The 27,647-nt window shown below is 44.7% G+C and overlaps 1 protein-coding gene across 2 annotated transcripts in view; it reads left to right on the top strand.

Moving 5' to 3' along the window:
* The first annotated feature begins 403 nt into the window (after positions 1-403).
* Positions 404-27,647, top strand: part of MAPRE3 (microtubule associated protein RP/EB family member 3) — a 56,530-nt gene continuing 29,286 nt past the window's right edge. Inside the window, exon 1 of one of the 2 annotated variants that reach the window (XM_027555872.1) lies at positions 404-572. The gene's annotated coding sequence lies outside the window, so the exon portion shown is untranslated. The remainder of the gene's footprint in view (positions 573-27,647) is intronic. The other variant, XM_027555871.1, reaches the window with a different exon arrangement.

The raw sequence follows: 27,647 nt of genomic DNA, 5'->3' as shown, positions 1-27,647 counted from the left end.
TTCTCCTTTGCAGTAGCCGTGAGACAGATCTGTCTTCGGGCTACTATGGAATCAGGTTTAAGCGCTTGTTCCTTCTGTCCTCAGTTAAGGCGGAGGAATTGTTACCCTGTTGCTAAGGGAAAAGGAAGGGGCTGTTCCCAGTTGCCATGGTGACAAGGTGAGCGCGTTCCCTCGATACCGCCGTAAATTTATGAGACGGTGGCCTCTCCTTGTTACTGTGGCAACTTAGAAGGACTGTTCTCGTCGCCCCCCACCCCCCACCCCATCTCCCGTCTCCGTTGCTAAGACAAGGTGAAGGTACGGGCGCTCCTTCCCTCGCCAACCAGTTACCTTGGAGACGGCGGGTGCCCTGGCCCCGCCCCGCTCGGACTGACAGCGGCGGCCGCATCGCGCCTGCGCAGTGCTCTCTTCCCCCGCAGTCTCTGTGCGTTGAAGCCGGAGACCGCGGCGGCCTCTACTAGGACCCTCCGCCCCGGAGCCGCCGGCCGGAGCCGCAGCCTCAGCCGCAGCGCTCCCCCCCCCACCGCCTGCCCCCCTCCCCCGCCGCCTCTGCCGGAGCCACCTCGCGCACTGTGAGTCCGGGCCGAGGCGACCGACGCCGTGGGGCTGAGTCAGCGGGAGGCCCGGGCCCGGGCTGGGGGAGGGGAACCGAGCTGCCCCCTTGGCCTCCCCAACCGCGCCCCCGCGTCCCCCAACCGCATCTCCCCCACGCCCGCGCCTCCCTTCCTCCATCCCCCTCTCCCGGGCTCCCCGCGGCCTCGGCGGTCAGGCCTGCCTTTTCTCCCTCCAGATCCACCTGGGGGGTTCTTCCCCGCGACATGCGGCGCTACCGCACCTCCGCTCTGGACAGATTTCCCCCCCACCAAAAAAAACTGCCTCCCGTTCGCCCTTCTCCCTTCTCCTTACTCTTCTTGGGCCTGACATCTCCGGCCTCCCCGGTTTTCCCCAGTGATATGCCAGAAAAAGAGTGACAAGGGAGAGAGCGAGGGCAGACTTGGGGGAGGGGGGGACGTTGTGCCTGCCCAAACCTTGGGGCCTCAGGCTTCCTACCCACACGCTCCTGCCCCGGCTGGCGTGGGGAGGCAGGTCTGGACAGTTCTCACTGGCTGCTGAGAGCGTGTGGGGCTTTACGGCCCCATCACCGTGATCAGCTACTGTTCAGTGAACAGCCGCCGGTGCGCGGTGGCTTTCTAGTGGGCTGAGCTCTGGCTTTGGCGGGCGCGGTGGAGAGGGACTGGAGGGAGGGGGGAGAAAGGTTGCGTTTGGGAGCTGAAGTTCCTGCGCTTCCAGTGTGGCGTTGTGAATAAGCATCTTGCAGTACTCTTTAAAATGCGTTCCCCCACTTCACCGGCCCCCACGCCCCCGCAGTACAACCTGGTGTAATAATGGGAGGTTTGGAAACAGGCCTGATATCCATAGCAAGTGCTTAACTGTTTGTATGTTGAAGGGTTGTGGCAGGACTTGATCTTTGATACCTGTAACTTCCAAGGGGTAACCAACTGGGTGAGCGTGAGTTTTCAGGTAACATGCAGAGTCGACAAGGAGGAACAGAACTGAGGTTTCTCGCTGGTATAGGTCTGAGGCTTGCACCCGCTGCTTGCTGCAGCTGTGAGTCTCTCTGGGGGCTGTCACCTGATAGGGGTTCTAGCATATGTGAACAATTCCCCAGGGTTATGTTTGCTGCCCATCCACCTGCCCATCGTGCATTCCCTGATCTTGGAACAGAGGAGGAGCCCAAATTGTTTTCTTTTTCCCGGAGAAATAAGGCTGAAGTCAGAGTTGGTGCCCATAGCCAAAAGCTCTTAATCAACGTGCCTCAACTCGAAGGCTCCTAACTACTTACTGTGTGTACCTCATTGCCAACTTCCTTTGATTCTTTTTTTTTTTTTGGCTTTAGATTTTAGTGTACTATCAGAAACTATGTGTAAATATCAGCCAGTTAAATTGTAGAAGCAGCTCAGGTTTTATTGACTTCAGGCTCAAAAAGAGTAGATGGTTCGGTTTTAAAAAATCATGCCGAGGGACACACAGATTTGGAGTTTCTGGCTTGCAAACAGTGAGGAATAACAATTTAGCTCCTTGACTTTGCTCTATCATGGCCTATTGGCAGCCTCCTCAGAGCCACTCCCCACCCCCATGCCCATCAGATTAGTTTACAGTAGCAAGGACGGCTGTCGCCCTAGTTTTAAACATAGAGATGAAGTTCAGGAAGACTACTGCCCCCATGTAGCAGTGCAGTTTCTTCTGTTTCAAATGCCAGTCTGGGGTTTGGCGGGATGCACCTGCCTGTGGGCTGATGGGAACCATGGGGCCTGAGCGTTACATTCCTTCTGTGTGGTCCTCTCTCTGTCGCATAGCTCACCGAAATACCCAGGCAGGGCCGGAGCAGACAGCTGTGCTGGAGAGCTGCTCCTCCTGGGTTGAGTGTATTTTGGGAATCAGTGATATTTACTGGGGTGGAGGGTGGTGAACTAAGAAGCAAGAAAATGTGTCAAGGCTAGATAGATCAGGAGGGTGTGAGTAAAATGTTCCCTTTGCAGTTTGCCATGGGATAGGACATTTTCAGAGCATCCCAGTGGTTTTTATATGGGTTAATTTGCCTTTGAAATCCATACCAGCATTTTATGAGATAATGATGGAATGCCTTTTAAACTGCTGCTGTTGGGAAACTAATACCTGTGTCTTATACATTGCCTATTCAGTTGTCACTGAGTGTAATTGTTAGGATCAAGGAGAGGGACATGATTTGAACCAAATTAGACCTACGTCTATGTGATCCGTGTTGTAGTTTTACAGCACTACATTTCCTTGATTCTAAGACACACCAGCAGTTTATCAGCAGCTTTTAGGTAAATTCATTTAACACTACCAGATCAAAATATATATGTTGAATTTAAGGCACATCCTAATTTCAGGAACATTAAAATATCTGGGAAGTGGCAAGACTTGAAGGAGGGATTTGCACGTCTTAGAACTGAGAATGGTATTTATAATATTCCTGGGTACGTGATCATCCTGAGAACACATGCATTGTGAGGAAGGATTTCCTTAAGTCCTTTCTGTAAGCCCACCTACTTTTTGGAGTTATGTGTGTAAGATGATTGACTGGAGTTAGGCATGACAGTTAGCTGTTGAACAGAAGAAAGTTACTGTGTAGGAATCTAATGCAAGGCCTTCATATAGTACCCTCCAGAAGCTGAGCCAACTAGCTGGCAGCAAACATCTTATGAGCTATACCTGAAATAGCCAAGTAACATCTCTCAGGAGCTGAACAGAAAGCGTAATTTTTCTGAGCCAGAATCATCTGATTTGTTTACCGACACATTTGTAAAGATCCTAAGAAACATGTCCTTCTCCCATAGGACATTAGAAGTAGAGAGGACTTCAGATGATTCAGTATTCTCATTTCCAGATTTTGACATGGGACACCAAGAGTTAGTGACTTGCCTGAGGTCACCCAACTAATGTAGAAAGTATGTGAAAACACTTTGTCAACTGTATACAGCGTGCAAATTAACAGTAGTAGTTATTAGTGGCTGAGTCAGGATTAACACCCAGATTGCCAGTCTAGGGCTATTCTTCAATGCCGTGTTACCTCATCCCTCATTTTTAATTTTCCAGAGGGTTTTAATAAAAGTAATTTAGTAGTCTGTAATTAGCCCTGTTGACAAGGGCTTGTTTTATTGTCTGAGACGTCACAGAGCCAGGTGAAATTGAGTGTCACACTGTTTAATTAAATATTTATTCTTGCCACCTTGAAAATAATCATTTTCCCTCACGCATTTCCACTTCAAGAAAGTTTTTCCTTCCTTAAATTTGAATCATTTAACATAAAGCAAATGCAAAGGTGGGTATCTGAAGTCATCTCAGCTTCTTATCCATGAGGCTAGTGCTGTCTTCCAGGAAACAAGGTGGAGAGGGCTGAAAGGGGGCAGAGAGGAGGCACAAACTGGATTATCTTCTAGCTCCCAGAATGTAACCTTCTGCGGTTCCCGGAAGCCATAGAAATTTCTAGTCCCTGGCTTCCCTAGTGGCTCAGTGGTAAAAAACCCACCTCCCAATACAGGAGATTCTGGTTCAGTCCCTGGGTCTGGAATATCCTCCAGAGAAGGAAATGGCAACCCACTCCAGTATTCTTGCCTGGAAAATCCCATGGACAGAGGAGCCTGGCAGGCTACAGTCCATGAGGTCAGAAAGAGTTAGACATGACTTAGTGATTAAACAACACCATTCTTGAGAAAGGGAGATGGTCTGGCCTCTGGAAGCAGACAAACCTGAGTTCAAGTCCCAGTCCCACCACTTCCTGGCCATGTGGCCTTGGGTGACTTACGGAACCTGAGTGCCAGTGTTCTCATCTGCAAGCCTGAAATGATAACCATCTGTTTTACAGGGTGGTTGTGAGGATTAAATGAAAGGAAGTATGTAGAGTACCTGCTTAGTAAAGGATAGCAACCATCTGTTTATATTACTAAAGTATAAAATAAAAAATAATGGTTTCAAAATTTTATCAGGACCCAAATCCATCTTGGACCCTCAATTGAGCAACCCCCCATCTCCCAGCAGCCCTTTTGGTTTGTTTGACATGCACAGAGGGCTTTATCCTGTGAAGACCTGGCACTTGCAGTGTTATTTCAACTGCCAAAATAGGAGTATATGAACTGCCCCTTTGTCTCCATGTATCCAGCTGACCTGGTTATCTGAAAGGCTGGCAGGGTGGGAGCAGTTGAGGAGGAGAGCACAGACTTGGTGTGTTTGTCTGTGTTGTGGGGGCGGTTACTCCTCCCTTGGGGAGGCCAGTCTGGGGAGGGATCTTAATTTGAAATGGAAAAGCTGCTGAGCTGTCCCTCGTGAGTAAAGCTCGCAGTGGCCTTCATTCAGTTCCTCTGCTCTTAGAGGCGTTGCTTTCATCAGTGACTGTGCTCTGATCAGCTCTGCATCTGGGAGACATGGAGAGCCAGGGAGAGGAACAATCCATCTTCAGAGGGAGACCTCCTTGCTAGTGAGGAGAGTAAAGAGAGATCATTTGGGGTGGCACCAGTTCCAGGTAGAGTCAACCACATAATTAGGGAGCCAGGACAAGCCATTCAGGTGGAGCACAAATGAACTTAAATTCCTAAAAAATCTCATTTGGAAAGAAAATACTCCTAAATAGGCATGTAAAGACTGAAAATTAAAACACAATAGTTTTTACCTCCAGAAAGTGGAATTTGAGAGTGGAGGAGTGAAAAGGAGACTCAAGGGAGAACTTCTCCTTTTTTCATATAGAATTCTATATGTGAATTCTATGTATATGTGATTTCTCCTTTTTTCATGTATAATTCTACATGTGAATTGTTACAAGAAGCAGGTACGCTTTTGTATTGAGGTTGGGAGGAGAAGGGGGTGACAGAGGATGAGATGGTTGGGTGGCATCACCAACTCAATGGACATGAGTTTGAGCAAACTGGGAGATAGTGAAGGACAGGGAAGGAAGCCTGGCATACTGCAGTCCATGGGGTTGCAAAGAGTCGGACGCGACTTAGTGATTGAACAAGGAACAACAAAATGCTTTTGTGATTTAATGAAGACCAATAGGGTTGGTAGTGGTTGTTTTCCAGTAATCACATTTTGGTGCGCAAGAACCAGATGCCTTTACTTGGAGCCAGCACTGCTTGGGGCAGATAGGGTTAGACTACTTCCTTCCAACAGGCTGAGCTGTTTGTACCAAACCAGGGTCAGGAAGATCTACTGGAGAAAGGATAGGCTACCCACACCAGTGTTCTTGGGCTTACCTGGAGGCTCAGCTGCTAAAAAATCTGCCTGCAATGCAGGAAACCTGGGTTCGATCCTTGAGTTGGGAAGATCCCCTGGAGAAGGGAAAGGCTACCCACTCCAGTTTTAGGGCCTGGGGAATTCCATGGACTGTATAGGCCATGGGGTCGCATAAAGTCAGGCATGACTGAGTGACTTTCACTTTCAGGCTTGTAAGAGAACTCAGGACCTTCCAAAGTGGCTGCTTCCTGGCAGCCCAGTGTTCATCACTAACCTCCTACCTCACTGCCTTTTCCTAGTCTTTTCATTCCCTTCTTGAGAATGATCCCTTCCTTCTCTTGAATGGTTGACATAATCATTGCTATCTAATATGCTAATTTAACTTTCAACTATTGATGAAAATGGCATCTAACTAGATGACCTTTATGATAAATCCAGGCCCCTTATATCCGGAGAAAAACATGATCTGAAAGGATGCTTCTGCTGCTACTGCTGCTAAGTCACTTCAGTCGTGTCCGACTCTGCGACCCCATAGATGGCAGCCCACTAGGCTCCCCCGTCCCTGGGATTCTCCAGGCAAGAACACTGGAGTGGATTGCCATTTCCTTCTCCAATGCATGAAAGTGAAAAGGGAAAGTGAAGTTGCTCAGTTGTGTCCGACTCCCAGTGACCCCATGGACTGCAGCCCACCAGGCTCCTCCGTCCATGAGATTTTCCAGGCAAGAGTACTGGAGTAGGGTGCCATTGCCTTCTCCAGATCTGAAAGGATACATGTACCCCAATGTTCACTGCAGCACTGTTTACAATAGCCAAGACATGGAAGCAACCTAAATGTCCATCGACAGAGGAATGGATAAAGATGTGGTACATTTCTGCAATAGAGTATTACTCAGCTATTAAAAAGAATGAAATAATACCACTTGCCACAACATGGATAGACCTAGAGACTGTCATACTGAATGAAGTAAATCAGATAGAGAAGGAGAAATATTGTATGACATCTTTTATATGCAGAATCTAAAAAATGATACAAATGAACTTAACTTACAAAACAGAAAGAGACTCACAGACTTAATATCTTTAACTTATGGTTGCCTGTACACACTGCTATATTTAAGATGGACAACCAACAAGGACCTACTGCATGACACATGGAATTCTGCTCAATGTTATCTGGCAGCCTGGATGGGAGGGGAATTTGGAGGAGGATGGATACATGTATATATACGGCTGAGTCCCCTTGCTGTTCACCTGAAGCTATCACAACCTCGTTAATTGGCTATACTTCAATACAAAATAAAGGTGTTTTTTTTTTTTAATTTTTAAAAAGAAAGATCCATGCCCCTTACTTAGCATCAAGAGGGCTTGAAGTATAAAGGTGTGCAGCTGAAATGCTGACACCCTCTATTACGGTAGCTGCATTTCAGATCAGATCTGGCCAACAGAGTACAACTTTCCAGAGCAATTTTTTAACCACTTCCCCTAGGAATCACTGATAACTGACAGAATTATTAAATATTGTTGAGCTTTAATTTTCTCATAAGTTTCAGTCCTGTTTTCTAGCCAGATGTCCTGTTTATTATAGGAAGATGACACACCTATCACTGGACACGTGCTTTGACTTACTTAACCCAGAGCTAGCATGGGTTGTGCTGAGTAATCCACATTCCATCACCCAACCTTCCCTTTGGCCAAGAGTACAAATTCGTGTGACAGTTGGCCAAGGATGGTTTTTCCTCTGTGTAGAGCTGACTGGCCAATACCGGCTTCAGTCTAATATCTTGTTCTTACTAGCATCATGCCCTGCCAACTTTGTTAAATGGAGTAACATAACACTGGTGTCTTGAGCTTTGGACATGTCATTTGCCTGAAGTAAATAAAGATTTGGTCTATCTAAATGTTTTGACTCAATGTAAAATGATTTTTTTCCTGAAACTATTTCCTGTGTATAGGAGATACATACCAGTTGTGGGATATGTTTAAAATAACTGAGCAAGAGCATGTCTTCAAATCTGCCCTGTCATTTTGACAGTATGTATCAAAAGCCTTAAAAGGAACATACATTTAGATCAGAAATTGCTGTTCTAGGAATATTGAGTAAATCAGAGTTGCATATAAAAGTACCTATACAATGATTTTTATTAATGCAACATTATTTATTATAATCATTATTAACATAATCAAATAGTTAAAACAACCAAAAAGATCCACAATTAGGCATTTGGTTAGTTCACCCAGATAGAATACTGCACAGGCATTAAAAATCTCCTGGAATATTTATTGATATCAGAAACTTTTGATATAATCAATTAAAAAAGGATGCAAAATTGTGTGTCCAGAATGATACCAATTTTACTTTAAACGATATGAAAAGATACTAGAAGGGCGTATGCCAGAACCATCAGTGATTATCTTTAAGTAACAGGAATACTTTGTTTTCTGAGTGCTTTTCAGTGTTTTCCAAACTTTTCTGCATTAAGCAACTATAACTTTTATTACAAAATTTTTAAACCAATGATGTATAGATTCCATGTAGTAGAGCAATCTCTTAAGAAAACCCCAAGGTATTTAATTTTTTACAATTTTGTTTCACTGTGGTTTTGATTAAAGATAAACACTTCTCAAAGGTGTTCCTTTGGATGCTGCTTCATTTCTTCTTTGAGAGAGAGCATGCCAGTGAGTATGACAGTGTGGGTGTGTGACTAAAAACACAGCCTAGAAACTCCCAAGTCCAACCACCCAAATGAAATAGTTCCTCTTGACTCAAATGAGACGTAAAAAAAAAAAATTTTTTTTTAAGAGAATGTCTTACAAAATAGTCTTCTTTACCTCTTAACTTTTCCTTTTTAAGCTTATCAGGTTTCAGTAAAACCCTGTATGGCACAGGGCTCCATTTTAGGGGGGCTTTTTCTCCCCCAGTCTTTGCAGATTCTCTGGTGTTGCGGTTCCCCCATGGCTCAGGCGCCTGATTTGAGGCTTTCTCTCTTGCAAGAGTTGGACATGACAGCGATTACACCACCACCACCACCACTCTTGTTTTGGTGGTTGTCTACCTATCTGAACTACCTGTTTTGAAAGACTGTGCCCAGGCCTCTGGCAGCCTCCTCTCTCCCTTTGCCCTTGGCCATATTCTGTTCTGCCATGGCCCTTTTTCTTCCAGGCGTGGAAATTTTGGGTGCCCGCCAGTGGCCACCTGATGACAGAAGCCCTCAAGGGAATGAGCTGGGCAAGTCCCTGGAGCTGGTGGCTGTGAAGGGACAGGCTGGCCCGGCAGCTGTCCTCTCGCTCATTTTCCCATCCCCGAACACGCTGTGCATCATCTCGATGGCCCGTCCAATGGGCCGATCGCTGTCCTCCACCCGCGGTGGTGTCTGCCCACCTCTGAGCACTGGGGAGCCCGGATGTAGACTTGAGGAACTGTGTGGCCTGTCACACAGCTCAGCCTGTGCTGTGATATAAAATGTTTTCTTAAGCAGGATCTGCTGCTTCTTCCAAGTGGTTCTGACTCCCAAAACACCGCCCCAGATGGGGTGGAGGCCTCTCCTGCCCTCAGGAATTGTTAATGAGCAAGTCTTTGGGTATGGCTCGCTGGAGACGCTCCACCACCTGGAGAGAGTGATTGAGGAAGAAGCATTCATCTTCTCTTGAGGGTGTTATTGTCCTGGTCACCTTCTAATTTCAATGTTGTTTCCTAACTGGTAAGAAATAAAATCTTAGCTCCTTTGAGTCAGCAGGATCCTAGCTGAACTAATGTGTGTTGTGCCATGTGAAAGGGGCAGGCTTTGAACCACTGGATAAAATTAAATATCCCTTCCTGTATGAGGAGTATCTCCAGTTAGGGTAATACGTACTGTGTAGCTAGACCTTTCTGTAGCACCACACTCTTGGCAGATGGCCATCAGGCCCCTCTCCCGTCCCTGCAGATTATTGCCACTTATCAGGGACTCAGGTTTAGTCTCTGATCTGTTCTGATTTTAGATGGTAGAGTTCACAGCTGAAAGCTCCCAGTTTGGGCATCCTATTAACACCTTTAAGTGACAGGACCACTGCTAAGTGAAGAGACGTGTTGTGCTGGCCTTAAAATAGCAAGGTGCAGTGTTTTGAGACTTGATAAGACTTGTATTCCCCGGGAGGTATAGTTTCCAGGTTTATAGGTTATTCATATAAATTTGCATGTTGTCATCTCAAGGGCTTATTCGAAGTGTCCTCTCAACAAGTATACTTTCTGTTTTGCATTCTGAGTCATTGTGGGGTGTAAAAGAAATGAGATTCAGCCCCTATCCATGAGAGACTGCAGTCTGGTTTGGAAGATAAGGTGGATGTGTGGAATGACCAGTGTGCATGACAACGCTGGACGTCGGTAATACATCTGTGCTGCTTCGTTGTGTAAGACACGGTCTTTGCCCTTAAGGAACTCAGCTAACATTCTGGCGAGAGAATTGGACACAAATTTATATAGATCACCGTAACACCAGGGGATGGAAACTCCAGCAGTGATGGGAAGGGGTGCTTTGGGAACCCCGGGTGCAAGAGTGACTCTGAACCTGTAAGACCCCTGGAAGGCTTCAGAGAGGGAGGCGCATCACCGCTGCTGGGCAGGGTTGACAGAGGGTCCCACCCACCAGACGACAGATGAGTAAGACAGTTCAGGCAAAAGAAATGAAAAAAACAGAGTATTGTGTTATGTCACTAGCGCTGTAGAGTCTAAACTCAAAAAGGACTCCGAGAGGAAAACAATCATTGTGAACCAGAGAAATCAGAAAAGACTTCACAGAGGAAGCAGAACCTGAGCTCATGTTTAAGAGGAGCAGGACACCAGAGAGGGCCTTCCACGAGGTAAGGGGCCATGTCCTGGAAGGACTGGCTGGCTGAGGAGCATCAGTTCAGTTCAGTTCAGTTCAGTCGCTCAGTCGTGTCCAATTCTTAGCAACCCCATGAATCGCAGCACGCCAGGTCTCCCTGTCCATCACCAACTCCCAGAGTTCACTAAAACTCACGTGCATCGAGTCAGTGATGCTATCCAGCCATCTCATCCTCTCTCGTCCCCTTTTCCTCCTGCCCCCAATGCCTCCCAGCATCAGAGTCTTTTCCAATGAGTCAACTCTTCGCATGAGGTGGCCAAAGTACTGGAGTTTCAGCTTTAGCATCATTCCTTCCAAAGAACACCCAGGGCTGATCTCCTTCAGAATGGACTGGTTGGATCTCCTTGCAGTCCAAGGGACTCTCAAGAGTCTTCTCCAGCACCACAGTTCAAGAACATCAATTCTTTGGTGCTAAGCTTTCTTCACAGTCCAACTCTCGCATCCATACATGACCACTGGAAAAACCATAGCCTTGACTAGACGGACCTTTGTTGGCAAAGTAATGCTTTTCAGTATGCTATCTAGGTTGGTTGTAACTTTCCTTCCAAGGAGTAAACCATCTTTTAATTTCATGGCTGCAATCACCATCTGCAGTGATTTTGGAGCCCAAGAAAATAAAGTCTGACACTGTTTCCACTATTTGCCCATCTATTCCCCATGAAGTGATGGGACCAGATGCCATGATCTTCGTTTTCTGAATGTTGAGCTTTAGGCCAACTTTTTCACTCTCCTCTTTCACTTTCATCAAGAGGCTTTTTAGTTCCTCTTCACTTTCTGCTATAAGGGTGGTGTCATCTGCATATCTGAGGTTATTGATATTTCTCCCGGCAATCTTGATTCCAGCTTGTGCTTCTTCCAGCCCAACATTTCTCAGGATGTACTCTGCATATAAGTTAAATAAGCAGGGTGACAATATGCAGCCTCGACATACTCCTTTTCCTATTTGGAACCAGTCTGTTGTTCCATGTCCAGTTCTAACTGGTGCTTCCTGACCTGCATATAGGTTTCTCAAGAGGCAGGTCAGGTGGTCTGGTATTCCCATCTCTTTCAGAACTTTCCACAGTTCATTGTGATCCACACACTCAAAGGCTTTGGCATGGTCAATAAAGCAGAAATAGATGTTTTTCTGGAACTCTCTTGTTTCTTCGATGATCCAGCAGATGTTGGCAATTTGATCTCTGGTTCCTCTGCCTTTTCTAAAACAGGTCACCCTTATCAGATTGAGTCTGAGAATTTGGACAACATTGGTAACAGTCAGAAATTAGGAAGTTGGAGAGACGGTTTGAAGATAAGTTTTGGCTTAGGCACAGAGAGCTAAAGGTGACAATTGGTGACATCCAAGTGGAGTGATCCCAAAGGCCCAGAAGCTGAGGGTGAGGTTGGATGGAGCCGTGGGTGTGAGAGTCAACAACACAGAAACACTGGCTTCCCTGAAAGAGTTGGGGGGGTCTCTCCAGGGGTCTTGGGGACAGAGCACAAAGACCAGAGCTCCTGGTAGTAAGCTTTGAGAATTGCCCATAATGAGGGAAAAAGTGAAGCACTGTGGGAAGTAGGAGGCTTCAGCAGCAAGAGCAGAGCACTGCAAGGCTGCTGCTTCAACTAGACTCAAGGTTTTATCCAGATGAAGATCATGGCAAGAGTGTTGTTCCAGTAAAACCCTGGAGTTGGAAGCCAAGTTGGGTAGGGTGAAGTGGGACCTGGGTGTAGAGAAAGTAGAGGCGATGGGTGGTCACCATAGAGCAGCAGAGAAGGGGAGGAAAGCAGTGACCAGAAGCAGCAGGATCAAACTTTGTTTTGTTGTAACTGTATTCTTGATCAGCAAACAGATATAAAATTTTAGTTAGCAGGTATTTTTTGTTTATATAATTTTTCTGTATTAAAGTATGCTTCATATATAGATTTCTCTGTATCAACATAAGCCATATATTTATCACTTCAAATATGCCATTCCTTCTGTGGTATTCCATTACACTGATACCAAAATGTGCTTAACCATCAATCTATTACTGAGCAGTTGGGGTGTTTCCATCATTTTGCAAATGTAAATATCTCTGCTCTGAGCATCACTTTACAGATTTACTCTTTTTCTTTTGTGGGCTATTTCTTCAGGGGTATATCCTATAAAGTAGAATTACTGAGGCAAAATGCACAAACAATGTTGTTGTTTTTTTAACAGATATAGTTGACATAGCAACGTTATATTGGCTTTGATGACTTAATATTGATGACTCAATATTTGTATATACCTCAAAATGATCACAATAAATCTAGTTAGCATCCATCACCACACATAGTTACAGACTTTTTCTTGTGCTCTTTTAAGATGTGCTCTCTTGGCAACTTTCAAATATACAGTACAGTATGATTAACTATAGTCACCATGCTGTCCATTATCTTCCCCAGCACTTACTTATTTTATAACTGGAAGTTTGTACCCTTTGACCACCTTCACCCAGTTCCCCCACCCCCACTCCCAATCTGGCAACCACCAATCTGTTCTCTGTATCTATGAGTTCAGTGCTTTTCGATCTCACATGTAAGCGAGATAGCACAGTATGTCTTTCTGTGTGCAGCTTATTTCTCCTAGTGTTAAGCCCTCAAGGTCCATCCGTGTTGTAAATGACAAGATTCCTTTTCCTTTTTATGGGTGAATGATATCCCCATTGTGTACGTATACATTTTCATTGCCCGTTCATCTACTGATGGGTACTTAGGTTGCTTCCGTGTTGTTGTTTCAGTAGGCTTATTATACATTGTTCTCCATGGTGATCCCACTAACTTACAATCCGAGTAAGAATTTGGTATCAACTCAGAATGATTTCTGATAATAAGAAGACCTCAGCGTGTTTGATGGTGGGAAGGAAAAGGGGTTATCTGAGGGAAAAAGTCTGATTTCTACTGCAAAATGATTACCTAGCCAAGGCCCCAAACTCAAGATATTTATTGAAAATGGCTTCAGATGCAATAAAAACATTTTAACGTAAAAAAACAAAACCCAAGAGAGAAGGGAGGAAACAGGAGTAATCTTGAGGACACCAGGGTAGGGGTAACTTTGTAGGAGAGGGAAGGGCTGCCTTCCTCTGAGACTGGTAGGAGGAGAGAGTGGGGCTCTTTCTATCCCTGACTTGCAGAGTGAAGTCCAGGGGAAATGGCTGGAGTTCCCGCTAATAAAAGACCTTTTCCTTAGTGAGATAGAGCCAAGGCCAGTTGCTGAGGTGGGGTGAGGTCCTGGAGGTCTGAATTAACCACTGTGAGAAATGAGCCTGGGCGTTTGAGAGATGAATGAAAGTCTTGTTGTGCAAGGGCGGGGGCTGAGTTGGACCCATGAATTCCTAATGGGCTAAGTCTCTGAAGTCTTGTACTCTAGAGAAGCAACAGTAACTAGGGGGGCACCAGGAAGGGGGCGACTTGGCATTCTCAGGGCAAGGTTTCTGGGGAGGCAGAGTTTGAGATGGCAGTGGAGGAGCTGGCCCTGAGGTCAGAGGTGGAGGGAAGCACTGCAAATCGAAGACAGGCGCTGGTTGTCAAAGGAATGAGGGGGAGAGTCATTACAGGCTCCAGTGAGAACAGAAAGGGGGTGTGGAAAGTGAGGGATGAGCAGGAAGGAGGTTACTAACAGAAGGAGATTTTAATTTTAAACTTTGGCAAAGGCTGTTTTTACTTTTATGTAAGTTTTTAAGTTTTAGTCTTTTAGGTTTTACATTTAGATCTATGATCAATTTTGAGTTAATCTTTGTATACGATGCAATGTATGATCAGTTGCTGTTGCTGTGTTTTGCATAAAAGTATTCAAGTTTCTGGACATGAGTTTGAGTGAACTCCGGGAGTTAGTGATGGACAGGGAGGCCTGGCGTGCTGTGATTCATGGGGTCGCAAAGAGTCGGACACGACTGAGCAACTGAACTGAACTGATTCAAGTTTTCCAGCACCATTTGTAGTTCCTCACCATCCCATATGGGATCCTAGTTCTCCAGCTAGGGATCAAATCCATGCCCCCTGCATTGAAAGGCAGAGTCTTAACCACTGGACTGCTGGGGAAGTCCCTGTTTTTACTTTTACTTATTCACCTTTGTAGAATGTTTGGTTTCTCTCTCTCTCTTTTTTTTGTAGAATGTTTTTGTTTTTTTTTCCTTAACATGGGCATGTATTACCAACAACATTTTTTTAACTAATTGAAATCTCTGGAGTGGAGCTGTGCCTCCAAGGTGTGGCAGGATTATGCTGAGGTTGATGAAGGAGAAGTGAAGATGGAAGAGCATCACAGAGTTTGACTAGATAAGGTGCTAGCACCATGAGGTGTCTCTGCTTGTCAGCTGTTGCTCTCATGGTCACAGCTTGTCACTACGGAGTAGAGCGGCACCCAACCACCAGTCCGTACCCACCCACACAGTTTTAGCATTTAAAACCTGAGCAGGCCAACCTTCCCTAGGTTTGGCAGCCATATTCTTGATGTCCTGTTGCGTGGGCCTGGCTGTTTTCCCACTCTGCCCAAGTGTCCTACTCTGCCATTCCTCTCTGACCTCTGTCCATGAAGACGCTTCCTCCAGGCAGAAGGCAGCGTGCCAAGAACGCAGTTTTGTGAGCAGGCTGTGGGTTCCACCTCAGCCTCACTCATCCCCTCCCAGGGTGCTTTGTGCAGTGTGCAAACTGTACACCTGTATAACGCGGCCCTGTTTCTCTCTTGCCTGTTTTGAAACCTGGCCTAAGGCCCTTGCCTCATCTGACCCCTCTTCCTTCTCATGTCCTCCTCAGCCATCCACTTTGACCCTGACTCTGACTGACACCGTTGGTTGTGGCCTGTCTGTCACTTGCCAGACACACATTACCTTCATGCTTCACCAGAAGCCCCTTACACAGCTAATCATGCACAGCGATCACAAGGGCCAAGCAGGGGCCTGAGCAAGGTGGAAACACATGGAAAGTGAGTGCCAGCATCAGCACAGGGATGCGAAAAGCCCAGGCCAGGACCTTGTATCCTTTCCAGGGCCTTCAGCTGAGTCTAAACCTTGCCTGAACATTCTGAAATATCAATAAGTGATGTTTCCTTAAAGCCAGGACTAAGCAAGAGTATGGTTCCCAGCCCGTCCCTTCCAGGAAGGAACACGCAGTGCAGGCCCCAAGCCAGGTGGGGCAGGCACCGAGGCGCATTGTTTTGTGTGGAGAATTAAACAGGCTTTTTGTAAACCTAACCCCCCGCTGTTGGTCTTCTCTCTTTCCTCCTAGCCAGCCTGGGTCTGAGTAATTCGCTCTTGGCTCGTCATTAGTAAAATGAAAAGGAAGACTTGTTATGACTGAGAGGTGGCTGTACTCTTGAGAACCGTGAGCTTGGAATCAGGAGACCAGGACTTAGAGTTATGTGACCTTGAACAAGGCACATCTCTTCCTTGACCCCCACTTTCCTTTTCTGTTAAGTGAGGAGTCTTTGCATATGCTGTTCCCTCTGTCCAGAACATTCTTTCCTGGCCTTTTTAGGCTGAGTCTCCGTAACCTCACCATGCCTTGGCCTAAATGGCAATCCCTCAAGGAAATGTTCTGTGACCTCCAGCCCATCTCCACTCCAGTTTGGGAGCCCCATGACAGGGTTTTTCAAGTGGTGGATTTCAACCACTGACTGGTTGTGAAATCAATTTATTGGGTTGTAACCAGCATTTTCCAAATGAAAAGACCAGAAAATATCAGAGGGTATCACTCGTAGTAAGAATTGTTGGATGGAACTTATATTTTATTATCTGTGTCTGTGTGTGTGTTTGTATATATCAATATATTAGATTGAATGTAAAATGTATTTTTTATAAGAGGTGGAAACTCTGCTTTGAAAACACCCTAATCATGTATGTTTTTTTCTGCAGCACTTATTGTGATCATAATTACATAGTTATTTGTGTGATTTCATTACTGCTGGGCTATTTCACTAGATAACAAGCTCCATGAGTCCAGGATCAAGACTGACTGATTCATCCTTGTAAGAACTGGAAATTGTTGAGACCCAACAAATAGTTGCTGAGTGAGTGGATTTCTGAGGAGTACTTTGTTGCTGTCAGTCCTCAGTTCTATGAGGCATTTCTTAGAAGTGGAGGATCGTGACTGCAGTAATAAACCAATTACCTTCATCACTGCTGGACAAGAATGACAGAGTGGTTCTTGGGTCTCTCAGTCTCCATGTTGAGAAGGAGGGACACCGGAAACCAGGAAGGCCAAGCTAGCTCCCCTGAGAGAGAAAAGGGAAGAGGAGAACAGATACCAGCTCCTTTGGCAGCAAAGCCTCACTCAGGCAGAGATCTCCTTCCAGTGACACAGAGAGGATCTTCAGAGACTGAAACAACTGCATAATCTGTGCTCACATAAAGACAATGGCCACTTGCCTAGTATAATAAACTCTCCCGGGGGCCCATTTCCCACTCTCCTGGGTACAGGAGACAAGCCCCGACCTGGGAGTGCCTAGTGCCCTCAGGGTAGACTCCAGAACTCCTTTTCTCCCTGCAGCACCCCCACCCCACCCACGGGCACTTCGGAGAACTGATCTTCTTGAGGCATCTTTTTGCACCTGGCCATTCTCACAACAGGTAGAATGAGTACCCTGCACCTTCCCAGATGTGACAAGCCTCTGGTTGTAGCCCAGAGGACTTCCCATGGCTTGGAAGCCTCCGTTAGCAAGACCTAGCCAGGCACTGCTTCGGCCCAGAGCTGTTCCAGGATGTGCCAAAGGTCATAACTCAAGAGGACTTTGCTTCTGAGGCCCGCTTGAGGGCGTTGGAAACCCAGTGATAACACAGGCCCTGTCTGGAGTGTTTAAGAAAGTCCGATTTGCTGCTTTATCTTCAGAGTTCATCATCTAAACTCAGATGGTTCTGGCAGCATCTAGCTGTGAGGAAATTATGTTACTTCCTGCCTGGAGCAGATGACCTCTTTGGGAGGGATGAGGGAATAATAACTAGTTATTTTAGAGTTCTCAGAACTCTTAGCTAAAGCATCTTAATTTTGTTTTGACCACACCGTACAGCATGTGGGATCTTAGTTCCCCAACCAGGGTTTAAACCCATGCCTCCTGCAGTGGGAAGCATGGAATCTTAACCACTGGACAGCCAGGGAAGTCCCAAAGCATCTTCATGTATACACTGCCTTCAGCTTGGTTTTCTGGAATTGTCAGACCCTTCTAACAGCCTCTCCAAAGAGACTGCCTATTGGCTTCTTCAGGAAGATTTCTCAGGTACTTGAACAGCACTTGGTAGTTGAGGGCAGGTGGTGAGTTAAGAGAAATCATCAAGAAGCCTTTGACTGCAGGTTGTCCCTGGGCAGCAGCCACCTCTCACCTCTGGTCCTTTCCCCCTATTGGGGATTTAGGGCTTGGAAAAGTATTATTCAAACAGCTACCAAATCCTGGCATTTCTCTGATAAACACTCTTGAGACTTTTTATATCACTTATCTCACTCTCACCCTAATGATCTGTATATCCTAATTTTTATCCATGCATTAGCTTTTCCATGAATTAAAAAAAAAATTCTAAAAACTCTAGCCCATATTTTCAGCAAAATTTCTAAGAATAATGTACATTTAATGCCTTTAGTGTATAGTAGTCATCAAAAAAATCCTTTCTTGTATAATAAATGTAAATCAAAATAGCCTTTAAAATATTTTAAAATTAAAACATTACGAAATGCATAAGTAGAAAGTGGAAGTCTTCCATAACCTTGTCCCCAGAGAAGAAACTGGTGGCACAATTTAGTTGAATATTCCAACTTTTTTTTTTCCTACGCACATACTAATGTATTACATCTTTCTAAAAACTTGGGATTCTACTATTTTTAATTTATTTTTAAAAATGGAAAAATATTGAAAAAATTAAATGTGGTCATTAAAAGTGCTGTAATTCTACCACTCAAACAGTAGTGGCATCAAGGAGTGGCCAAGGTGGGCTTTAAGTACTGCCCCCTTGCAGAGCTGCCCCAGGTGGACCTGTCATCCAAATACAACCATATGCTGGTTCTGCAAAGACAGTTTCAAGACCCTCTTCTGTCTCCCTCTTCCCACCAGATTACCAGCCCTTAAGCCATTCCACTCACGAAACCTGTTGCCACCATGGCTGTTTACTATGTGAATGTGTTGCCACCTTTCTTCCAGTTTTCAGCTACATTAAAATCGTGTCCACTTACAAGGTTTCCGGTAGTCATGTTCAAGAACCAGTGCAAGACATGCGTGGGAAGCACTTTCCATTGTCCCAGCTAACATTGTATTTAGTTTTGTCCCCAGTAGCGCTGTTTCCAAGACACTGAAATAATATGTCAGGGAACTTTGTTTTGAATCCATCTTTGGAAGATGCTTTCACTGTGCTAGTGGAGGAGATGAAACACAGGGCCAATGACTTGTTTAAGATCAGAATAAAACTCTGCCTGAGCTGGACCTACAGATGTCTAAATGTGTCAGGGTTACTGGTTCAATTGCCTAAATGCACTTGAAACACTTGGAAAGGAGTAGAAGGGACATTCCCAGATTTTGCATTCTTCCTTCCCCAGCCTGCTTGTCAGCTGCTTAGTACCGTTTAGATAGATGTGCTTCCGCCCCAAGAGGGGTTAAGATATGTGCTGTTGGAACTCTTTTCTTTCCTGTGGGAAAGGATGATGGCTCTTCCTCAGTCAGTCGGAATTCCACGTGGACCCTCCTCCAGCTGCGATGTTTCACAGTATTCTAGTTCTGAGTTCTCTTCTGTACATCTCGTTTCTCCATGTTCTGAAGGTGTGGATCTGAGCGGGTGAGGCCTGCCTTATAGAAGTAAGGTGCCAGAAGAAGGCTCTAAAGAGGCCCAGTCCACCACCATAGGCCAGAGCAATCTCCACAGAGTGGGAGAACCAGAGGGACTCTTCAGCTTAGAGAGTCCAAGTGGGAGGAAATACAGTCGGTCTGCATATTTATTTTCTATCGCTGCTGTAACAATTACCGTAAAGGTAGTTACTTAGAACAATGTAAATCTGTTATCTTACAGTTCTAGGGATCTGAAATAGATATAGTGGGCAGAATGCTGACTCCCCAAAAGTCCTAATCCTCAGAACTTATGAATATTACCTTATATGACCAAAGGTGTGATTAAGAATCTTGGGGCACTTGCCTGGTGGTCCAGTGGTTAAGAATCCACCTTGCAATGTCAGGGACGCCGGTTAGATCCCTGGTCTGAGAGTGTCCCATATGCTGCAGGGCAGCTGAGCCCATGCACCACAACTAACGAGCCTGTGCTCTGAAGCCGGGAGCTACAACTACTGAAGCCCCCCCGCCCCAGACCTCATGCTCTGCAACAAGAGAAGCCACCACAATGAGAAGCCCAAGTACTGCAACTAGAGAGCAGCCCCAACTCGTGCAACTAGAGAAGAGCCCACGTGCAGCAGCAAAGATATAGCACAGCCAAAAATTAATTTTTTAAAAAAGAATCTTGGGAAGGGGTGCTTACCCTTGATTATCTGGGTGGGCCCTGGTGGAGTGATGTGGTCACAAGCCAAGGAATGCCTGGAGCCACCAGAAACTAGAACAAGCAAAGACAGGTTCCCCCTAGGGCCTTCAGAGGGAGTGCAGCCCTGCTGACATCTTGATTTTGGACTGCTGGCCTCTAGAACAGTAAGAAAATAAATTTCTGTTCTTTTAAGCTCTCCCGTGTGTGACAGTTGTGACAGCAGCCACAGGAAGCTAAAGTCATGGGTTAAAATCGAGGTGTTGGCAAGGCTCTGTTCCTTCTTGGAGGCTCCAGGAGAAAGATTCTGTCTTTGCCTTTCCGGCTTCTTGGGGCTGCCTGCATTCCATGGCTTGTAGCCCTGCATCACTCTGACCTTGGCTGCCAGCATCGCATCTTCTCTCTGACCCCTCCCTTCCCCCTTATAAAGACCCTTGTGATAATGTTAGGGCCACCTGGATAATGCAGGCTGATCTTTCCATCACAGAATCCTTAACTTAATGATACCTGCAAAGCCCCTTTTGCCATTTAAGATAACATATTCACAAATTCCAGGGATTAGGACAGGGACGTTTGGCTGGTGTGGGGGGTGGGGCATCTGCAAATCCTAAGGGGTGTGGATAGGAATGGTGGAACTGTTTACCACATCCCTGAGTGTTCAATTTAGATGCTATTCCCTGAAGTGAGAAATGCAGTATCAAAGGAAACACTTCTTTTGCAGAGGTAAACATGGAATGTGTTACCCTCACATTTACAGAAGTGACTCTTCCAGGCATATGATGGTAATAAATAGATAAATAAATAGTTTTTTTTAAGCTGGAGTATGAAGGTGAGCTAGACAAGGTGCTGCTAAGTCACTTCAGTCGTATCCGACTGTGCGACCCCATAGATGGCAGCCCACCAGGCTCCTCTGTCCCTGGGATTCTCCAGGCAAGGATACTGGAGTGGTTTGCCATTTCCTTCTCCGTAGGCAAGGTGAAGTTCTCCCTTTAAGCTTTTGAGGTGATGATAATGTATGTGTGGTGGGGAGGAGGGTCTCCTACAACATTTGCCTTTGATGCTTATCCAGCCAGCTAGCTGAATGGGTCTGTAAGGGCATTTCATGCAGCCATCAGTCATAGAACTGTTGCTATGGAGACAGCCTCTTGGAGATGAGCCAAAGGATGCGTCACCAGAAGTATACATGGTACTGGGTCTAGAGGTAATGGGGCAAGTGCATTGTGCCGGCTTGGGGAGTTCAGCGTACAGGGCGTGTGGGAGATGCTCCCAGAAAAGAAGGAAGTGGTCTGAGGGGTGTTGGTCAGAAGGGAGAGTGAGAAGCTGCAGATCTACCATTTGAAGCATATTTCCATCTAGACGTGTCGGAACTCCAGAGTGACCCAGTTGCTCCTGAAGGCAGATGGAATTAATTGAGTCAGCTTGAATCCACATCAAGACCATCGAAAGCCGAGTTCCCATTCTGCTCCTACCTGTCTCTCTGACTCTGAGAAATACTTACTTCTTCCTCAGAAGTAAATAAAACTTCCTACTTGGAGAGGATGACAAATCATTAATTATTAATGTTTACTTTCATATCTACAAATGAAAGGCTGACTTCAAAGAAGTACACTTAGGGTGAGGGAAGATAATTAATTCTCAACATTAACATTTTCTACTAAAAAAACACTCAAGGCCATTTTGAAAAAGGTTTTCAGGGTTGAATATAAAGTTGGAGAATCTTAAAAGGAGATTTGACAACCAGTAAAGAGATCAGAGAAGAGTCTGTTAGGACAGCAATGTTTGTATTCCTAACCACTCATTTCTAGGACAAAGCATTAAACAGAGGTGCCCTACATGCTGGTGAAACTCGATGAGAAGTTATGGTGAGTGCCTCGGAACCTCGCCAAATAATTAAACGGGCTTAATTCTGCTTCAGCTCCTCTCTTCACAACACAAAGGTCTGAGACTCCAGTTAATGAAAATTTCACTTTAAAAAGAAGCAGCTTGTTGGATCCATGCTGTAGTTTAGCACGTGAAGCTCAAGATAAGGGACAAAAAGGAATCCATCACTTAGGGCCACCTCTCTGTAGACCACTCTACTCTCACCTCCGAAGCAGGCAGACCTGCTGGGGGCCAGGCTGTGACCGCCAGTGCCGTTGTTCCTGGTATGTCTCTTGGTCTATTGGACTGAGCAGCACATAAAGAAACACTGCCCACTAAGCTCTGGAGGCTCTGGGCAGCCTCCACTTGGGTGCTGTGAGGAGAGAAATGGCTTGTCTCTGCCGTGAGCTGGGTGCTATGCAGGATGCTTTCCACCTCCCTGCCTCGATTAATGAAAAAAGTGATCCAAAATCCATAATTCAGGGGAAAGGACAATAATATCGTGAGCAGAATGAAAGGCAGGTTTGAATTCTGTTCTCAGCTTCAGTGTTGACTCACCGTGGTAGAAAAGTGAGGTTCCTAGTGCCTCTCTTTATCCTTCTATAAAATTAGGTTATTACCTGTTCCCATTGCCCAACCATGAGGTCAACACTGGGAATACTTTGAACTCTCAGATGAAAGATGATATAAAAGTACAAAGCGAAAAGTTGGTGAAGTAGAAGATGTGAGAAGACTGAGATTGAAATGGCCAAGTGAGAGCAAAGTGTAAGGATGCCAGGATTTTCCCACTAGGCAACCATGGAGCCTTTCTGGGCCATTATCTGCCTCGCTTATCTTATGAAGGATGGTGTGAATACACACTGTTGTAGAAGGGAAGGCAGACTAGCATCCTGGCAAGAGCAAAGACTAAGGGGTCATGAACCTATTGAGTCTCAATGTAGGAGACAACATAGCTTCAATTTTAAGAAATTCTCAAGATGATTATGATGCCAACCAAAGTTCAGAGAATACCATGTCCTCACCAGGCTGCTGCTGCTGCTGCTGCTGCTGCTAAGTCGCTTCAGTTGTGTCCGACTCTGTGCGACCCCATAGACGGCAGCCCACCAGGCTCCTCTGTCCCTGGGATTCTCCAGGCAAGAACACTGGAGTGGGTTGCCATTTCCTTCTCCAGTGCATGAAAGTGAAGTCGTGCCCAACTCTTAGCGACCCCATGGCCTGCAGCCTACCAGGCTCCTCGGTCCATGGGATTTTCCAGGCAAGAGTACTGGAGTAGGTGCCATTGCCTTCTCCGCACCAGACTGCTGAGGGTTCTCAAAGATGCTGCATATCCCACACCTCTCAGGCATGCTCAGGCTGTCCCCACCCACTTCCTGCATCACAAGAGTCGTCTCTTGGCTTTTCTTACCATGAAATGAACTCCAGCTCACCTTTCAAGGCCAGATCACTATTTGCCCAAAACTTTTCCTAACCTTTTGAGAGAAATGAATGATTCTTAGGTACAAAAGACTGTGTAACCATGAGAGCATAGAAAAGTAACCATGATATGTTTCAAGGGAAAAGGAGTCCCAGGATATTTATATTTTCTTTAAACAATGGAACAAATATGTGTATACCTAACTTCAGTATCTATATTAAAAGATCTGAAGAATACACATACCTGATACCAGCAACTTTACCTTTTTATTTTACACCCATGTATATTATTTTAATTTCAATAGCACTTTTTTTACTTTTTCAAATTCATTAATGATTAAAGTGATTGCCAAGAGAGTAATTGCTCAAAGGATCAGCAGGGAAGAATGGGTTGATGTTATAACCCTTGTGCATGTCATCATTCTGTGGGGTCTCTCTCCACAGCTCAGATGTGAGCTCCTTGGTGCAGGGGCCTCATCCTATTCATCTGCCTGTCGGCAGTGCCCCGCACTGGCCCTGACACATGGTGGGTGCACAGGTTGTACTTACTGAATTTAAAAGATCAAAAACAGAGTCTGGGAAAGCTTAGTTGATCAGCCCCAGGACCACACAAGTGAGACTTGATGTCCTGTCTTTCACCACCACCACCACCCCACACATCCTTCCTTTGTGCCAGCTTCCTATAAGAAATTGGATGTGTGTAGTTGTTTAATCTCATGATTTGTGGAAATCAGAAGCTGTTATTAGTTTTATAATTAAGGGAGAAGAATAAATGAGACATGTCCATATTTATATCTAAAAGCTACAGCAATACATTTTGTCCAGAAAGTGATTTTAAAGTCCTGTTTTTTCGCACAACTCGGTTTTTTTAAATTTTACCTGTTGATGTCATTGAAAATTTAAGAGTCTTCTTTCAGAATAAAATGATGAATCAAATGAAATTATGGTTCATGTATTAACTAACTAAGTGACCATCAAAATTAGTTTGGATGGGAAAGGGAATAAGAATTGATTTCTTCATGTTCCCCATCTAGTTCCAAAACAAGATTTGAAGTGTCTTTGGTGCTGTGGAGACTAGGTAATGTTCATGGAAGATTTGGAGTCTTCAAATAGTTCCCTTGGGAGTCGGTTTTAGCAGACTAAGTTATGTTAATCAAATTGGAAGCTACAAAATTTGGTAGAAAAAATTGATGCAACACTTAGTTTTTACCTTAAAACTGTTTTTATTACTTTAGCTTCTAGAGCATTTTACTGTTTAGACAGGCTATGTAGGTAAACCATTGGAGTAATTCTATTAATAGTAAAGAAGTTCTTGGTGCTTGGTTTGATTAATTGTCAAACATTTAGGAAAAGCAGAAAAGGAACCCCAAAACACTGTTGTACACCATGTAGTCTTACTTTCTGACTGAATAGTAGTTTTCCTCTTTTCCCCTCAGTTTCAGTGAAAGGATAAGGACTGATTTTCATTTACCTTGAGTATATCTATCATAAGTAAAGGATTTTCAATGACTCATGTTTATGAATCAGAAGTTTAAATGTTTGCAGGATTACTGCACTTTAATAATCGACTAAAAATGCCAGCTGTACTCTCCACTGAGAAAATGAACTAAGTCCTCTGTCTTTACACTTGTGCTCTTTTGAAAGCTTTTGATGTAAATAACACCAGTTGAGAAGTGAGAAACCTTTTATCTTAAAAAATGCAGTTTGAATGATGGAAGGTTTCCTTTGTATTTTAAAACATTTTTACAGTTGATTGTTCAAATATTGACTTTCTGTAAAAACATTATGTTAAATTTAGAGCCTTTGTAGTGCAATATCAATAAATTTTGCCTGCTTGGGCAGTTTTAATTACTACCTTAAAAAAAAAATAAAGTCCTGTTTTATGGAAAGCAGGACACTCATCCTCACTGAGTAATGTTCTCAGATTTTTTTAAAATACTAACCTATTCTAGAAGTTATGGATGGATTGTTTGAGGGGAAGAGAAAACAGGTCACTCAAAAGACAGTGGCACTTATTTTGAGCCAGGCTTTAGAATTAAAAATACAAATGTGAGCCACTGCCCTTGCCCCCAAATTCATGTTGTAGTTTTAACACACTCTGCTATAATCACTTGGTGCATATGGGTATGATTCCCTGCCCAGGGACATGGCAGGTTGAGTATCAGCTGCTGAGCCCTCTGCTCCCTTCTCCGCCTTACCAACACTGATGCTTGCTAGGTTTAGGAAATGAGGCAGTAGGAACTAGTTCCTACTAGTGTAGGCCCAACTTGGTCTTGGCCACAGGTTGGGTCTGAAAGTTCATACTTAGCAGGAAAGCCAGAACTATAATGGACACCTTAAGAACCATGTTCTCCCAAGTAGAGGGTGAGCTTCTCCCACAAGACAGAGACTTATTGAGAATGCTGACTTTAACTGACTTCCAAGATAACCCAGAATTTGGCTTGAGCCCCAGTCTTTACAGGTAGGAGCTGTCCAACATTTCAGCAGACTTTTGCATCTGCTCACTTCGTTTTTTGTTTTTGCTGTACCACACAACTTGTGGAATCATAGTTCCCTGGCTAGGGATTGAACCCAGGCCCTCAGCAGTGAAAGCTCAGCATCCTAACCACTGGACCACCAGGAAATTCCCTGCATCTGCCCACTTTGAAAGAAATGTAGTGACAATCTGTTTTGACTGTTTTGTTTTATGCCCTGTTCTAAGGTAACTGACACAGTTTGGGATCTAGCTTCTCAGGTCCTTATATCTGATACTTTAAAGATCAGCTCTCCCTTGCTATATGACAAAGGCAGCCCAGCCCAGTGCTCTGTGATGACCTAGAGAGATGGGGTGGGGGGAAGGGTGGGAGGAAGGCTCAAGAGGGAAGATATGGCTGATTTGCATTGTTGTATGGGAGAAACCCAACACAACATTGTAAAGCAATTGTCCTCCGATTATTAAAACAAATAAAGATCAGCTCTCCTTAAGGTCACTGAGTCCCAAGAAAAGTGATTTATATTTACTTGCTCAGACACATTTGTACCAGAAAGTAAATTTAATATAGCAAGGGATACACTTCTTCCCTATATCATGATACCTTGAAAATCAGAAAAATAATCAGAGCTTGCTTTGTGAATGTGAAATCAGAGCAAGTACAGTTGCACAATGTTAAGAAAAGATGTATCATCCACACTGTGGTCAAGCTTGATTAACTCTCCCCTCTCTGCCAGAAGAGACACTGTCCTAGTGACCAGAATGCCAATGCCAACTAAACAGAGTTCTACTCCTTGGATAATGTTGAAATTGCAGTAACAGCCTGGAGAATCCCAGGGACGGGGGAGCCTGGTGGGCTGCCATCTGTGGGGTCACACAGAGTTGGACACGACTGAAGCAACTTAGCAGCAGCAGCAGCAGTTTTATTTTCCAGTCATCTTTTTTTCAGATTCCGCAATAACCAGCCCTCAGTTTATAATTACCTTTTCAACCAGATTCTACATGATGACATGTGGCAGTTTTTCTAAGTTTGTAACTTCTTTTGCATTGTTAAAAGTGCTGCCTTGTGACCTCTAAGGAAATGTCTTATTTACATATTTCCAAACCACACTGTTCCTCATGCTAGGTAATCCTATCTGTAACGTGCAGATACGTGTTACCAGGGATCAATAGATAGTTTCTGTAAGGGCCAGAGAGTACATATTTTACACTTTGTAGGGTGTACAGTTGAGTGAGCGTGGTTGTCTTCCAATAAAGCTTTGTTTGAAAAAAAAAAAAAAAAAAGGAGCTCTAGCTCTTAAGTGCTGACCCCTGTTTATTAGTCATAATCACAGAGGGGGCTCTTTCTTGTCCTTTCTTGACTTTACTTCAGTCCTCTTTTATCATAAGTATTAATATGATGCTTAAGTCTTCAAAAGAGATTTTTACTCTCCCCTTATAGGACCAGAAATCCTTAGAAAAATGACTTCTTCCCAGATGGAGGCATGAGAAGTGCAAGTTGAGCCTTGAGCATTTTTTACCACCAGGAACTAAGGGGCTTCTCCAGGAATGATGGGGGTGTGTCATAGAAGACAGAGAAGCCAGCTGAAGGGCGCTCCCAGTGGCCAATACTCTGGGGCTCCCAGTGGCTAATACTGGCACAGTTTGAGCATCAGAATAAATGATAGTAATGTATCATAGCCCACTGAATAAAACAATCTATGAGTTTGTACTGATCTAAAGAGATAAATGAAAAATAAATGGAGGAGGAATGATGGGGTTAATGATGGTGTTAGGAGGAAAACGTGGTTCTCACGCAGGTTGAGGGGCAAATAAGAATCACTTGGGGAGCTTTTCCACATACAAACCTCTTTCTAG

The sequence above is a fragment of the Bos indicus x Bos taurus genome, chromosome 11 (assembly GCF_003369695.1).
Source record: "Bos indicus x Bos taurus breed Angus x Brahman F1 hybrid chromosome 11, Bos_hybrid_MaternalHap_v2.0, whole genome shotgun sequence".
NCBI lineage: Eukaryota > Metazoa > Chordata > Mammalia > Artiodactyla > Bovidae > Bos > Bos indicus x Bos taurus.
The sequence above is the reverse complement of the archived record's forward strand: the minus strand, read 5'-3'. Positions and strand labels throughout refer to the sequence as shown.